The 3,080-nt window shown below is 34.4% G+C and overlaps 1 pseudogene; it reads right to left on the bottom strand.

The window, feature by feature from the left end:
* Positions 1–375: 375 nt before the first annotated feature.
* Positions 376–1,997, bottom strand: LOC125170410 (olfactory receptor 6C2-like; annotated as a pseudogene).
* Between the last annotated feature and the right edge of the window lie 1,083 nt (positions 1,998–3,080).

Raw genomic sequence — 3,080 nt, 5'->3', positions numbered from 1 at the left:
ATGCCTGTTTGTGGAAGGATCTTAAAAGACATTTGTGAGGAAGATGTTAGTAGAACAGGATGAGTGGTTTTTTTTTTTTAATTTTTTTTCAACGTTTTTTATTTATTTTTGGGACAGAGAGAGACAGAGCATGAACGGGGGAGGGGCAGAGAGAGAGGGAGACACAGAATCGGAAACAGGCTCCAGGCTCCGAGCCATCAGCCCAGAGCCTGACGCGGGGCTCGAACTCACAGACCGCGAGATCGTGACCTGGCTGAAGTCAGAGCTTAACCGACTGCGCCACCCAGGCGCCCAAGGATGAGTGTTTTGAACAAGGTAACTTGACTAGAAAATTTGGTAAGTTTATTATATGTGTTTCTTTGGCTTCACATTCTTTTATTTCCTGGAAAATATCACAGTTCTTTTGACTGGGTTATTGAAGGCTTGTTTGATTTGCCTGTTCCTCAGTGTATAAATAAAAGGGTTCAGAACCGGAGCAATGGAGGTAGCGAACACTGTCACACCCTTGTTAATGGCCACTGATTCCTTCACTGAAGGCTTGATATCTATGAGGATGCAGCTGCCATAGGTGATGGAAACCAGTATCCAGTATTTCTGTGTGTTCATAATAGTGAATTTTGGTCTATTGCCTCAACATTAAAAGTGCTATTATTCTTTTTCACGTGTTTTTTAAGTTATGTGATTATTCATCCAGTTTAGATATTTTGCCTAAAATTTACATGTGTTTGGATATTATTTATTTTGTATATTGAAGCGTCACAAAGAATTTTGCCTTATATTTTCCCAAGGAATCATTTTTATTATATATTGTAATAATATTATAAATCTACTTTCTTTTCAGAATAATTTTTAAGAAATTGATATGCAAAACTATCAAATATTTGTTTGAAAAATCAAAATACAAAAGTGGCATGAGAAGGGCTCAATGGAAGGGAGGTTAAAGAAGTGTTGAAAAAATTAACGTAACTCAAGCATATATTACTAAAAAACACGATTATGGACTTGCAAAATAAAATGTCTGTGGACATTTATTCTTGTTTTTGAGATGTTTTAAAAATATTTCCTTTTACTTCGTTGAGAGCAAGGCAATTCTTTTGATTGAGTCCTTGAAGGCTTTCTTAACCTTGATTGTTTCTCAAGGTATAAATAAATGGGTTTAATGTAGGGGAAAAAGAAGAAATGAGCAGTGAAACTCCTTTATTAATAGTCATTTTTTCTTTTGCTGTAGGATTCATATAGATGAAAATGCATGTGCCATAGGTGATAGATACCACAATCATATGGGAAGAACAGGTCGAAAAGGCCTTTTTCCTTTGTTGAACAGAAGGGAATCTAAAAATTGTCTTGATGATGTAAGCATATGACAGAACTACACAAGTAAGAGTCATATTCAAGGTCAGCACAGCACAGATTATAACTGTCCATTCCACGAACCATGTATCTGAACATGAGATTTTCACTAAGGGAAATGCATCACAGGCAAAATGATCAATCATGTTAGAGTCACAAAATTTTAGATTTAAACCCAGGCTAAGTGGTGGGATTATTACACATAAACCAGCCATTCAACAACAGATGATGAGAATCCTGCAGACCCTCTTGCTCATGATGATCACATAATGCAAGGGTTTGCATATGGCCACATAATGGTCATAGGACATGGTGGCCAGCAGAAAAAACTCTGATACTCCACAGAGGTCAGCAAAAAATACTTGGATGATACAAGCTTTATAGGTAGTAATGTTGTCACCTGTTGCTATGCTATACAAATACCTGGGAATAATGGCAGATGTGAATGAGATCTCTGAGAAATTTTTTAAGAAAAAGTACATGGGTGTTTTAAGGTGAGGATCCACAAAAGTGAGTATGATGATTGTCAAGTTTCCACTTACACTCAGTGTGTAGGTGAGAAATAGGAAGATAAAAATCAGAACTTGCAGCTCAGGGTCATCTGTCAGTCCCAGCAGAATGAATGTTGTTATTGTACTGTTTCTCATCACTGGCTTCTGACTTCTCTCCAATCTGGATATGATATTCATAAAAATTTTCTTATAGATTATAGATTATTTTAACTGTTCTAAAATATATTCAAATTTTTATATTTCTATCTCATTATAATATGAGATATAATATATCATATTATATAATTATAATACATTAATATATATTAATATATAAATATAATTAATATATAATATATCTAATGTAATTATATATATGTTTATAATATAACAGAAACATGTATTTTATATATATATATATATTTATTTACATTTTATGTCTATCCTGTGCTTGGGATTTTTCCATGTGACTAAGTAGATTACTGAGGGGTGTCATTTTATGAGTAACAAAAATGTCTTTGGCTCTGAAGAATTCTTCCCTGTTCAGAATCTAAGTGACAAAATTTCACCCTCTATTGCATGTCTTTTCTTGGCTCTTTGGGTCTTTTTAAATAAACAATGCTAATATAACGTCGGTTCACTATACAGACACTAGAGCAAAATTTGAGGGCTTTGTTCCAAAAGAAGGTTTTTGGTTTTTGGTGTGTCTTTAGGTTAAGTGTACTTAATTCTTATTAGCAATCTTACACTATGCTGATTGCCCCCCACCACTTCCTGTTACACAGCCTACTTATTTGTTTTTCTGAATATTCACATTATGTGTACTGAATTTGTGTTACCTTTACTACTGACAAAAGTGATGACTGCCTTATCTTCCCTCCCTCATCTTCCAGTCAATGAATAATTTTATCTTCATTGATGCTACACTAGTAGGGACTCAAATGTTTCTAATATACAATCGATATCCTAAACCTTGAGGTTTTCTGATGCTGATTAATAGAAAATATTTTCCCCTTGCATATCGCGCTTATTTGTTTTATGAGTGAATTCACTTTATTGTTCAACTTGTTGTGTTCTCTTCTTACTGAGGTTGCGGGAGGATTGTTTGTGACAGAATGTTTGTGACAATTTACCTCATTCACAGTGCTTCTAATACACAGAAAAGTCCCTAACTGAGGAACATGGTTTACTCAAAAGTTAGAATCCTCTTAGGAAATTTAGTCTCTCGTTCAACAATTG

The sequence above is a fragment of the Prionailurus viverrinus genome, chromosome B4 (assembly GCF_022837055.1).
Source record: "Prionailurus viverrinus isolate Anna chromosome B4, UM_Priviv_1.0, whole genome shotgun sequence".
Classification (NCBI taxonomy): domain Eukaryota; kingdom Metazoa; phylum Chordata; class Mammalia; order Carnivora; family Felidae; genus Prionailurus; species Prionailurus viverrinus.
This window is presented reverse-complemented; position numbering and strand designations above follow the sequence as displayed.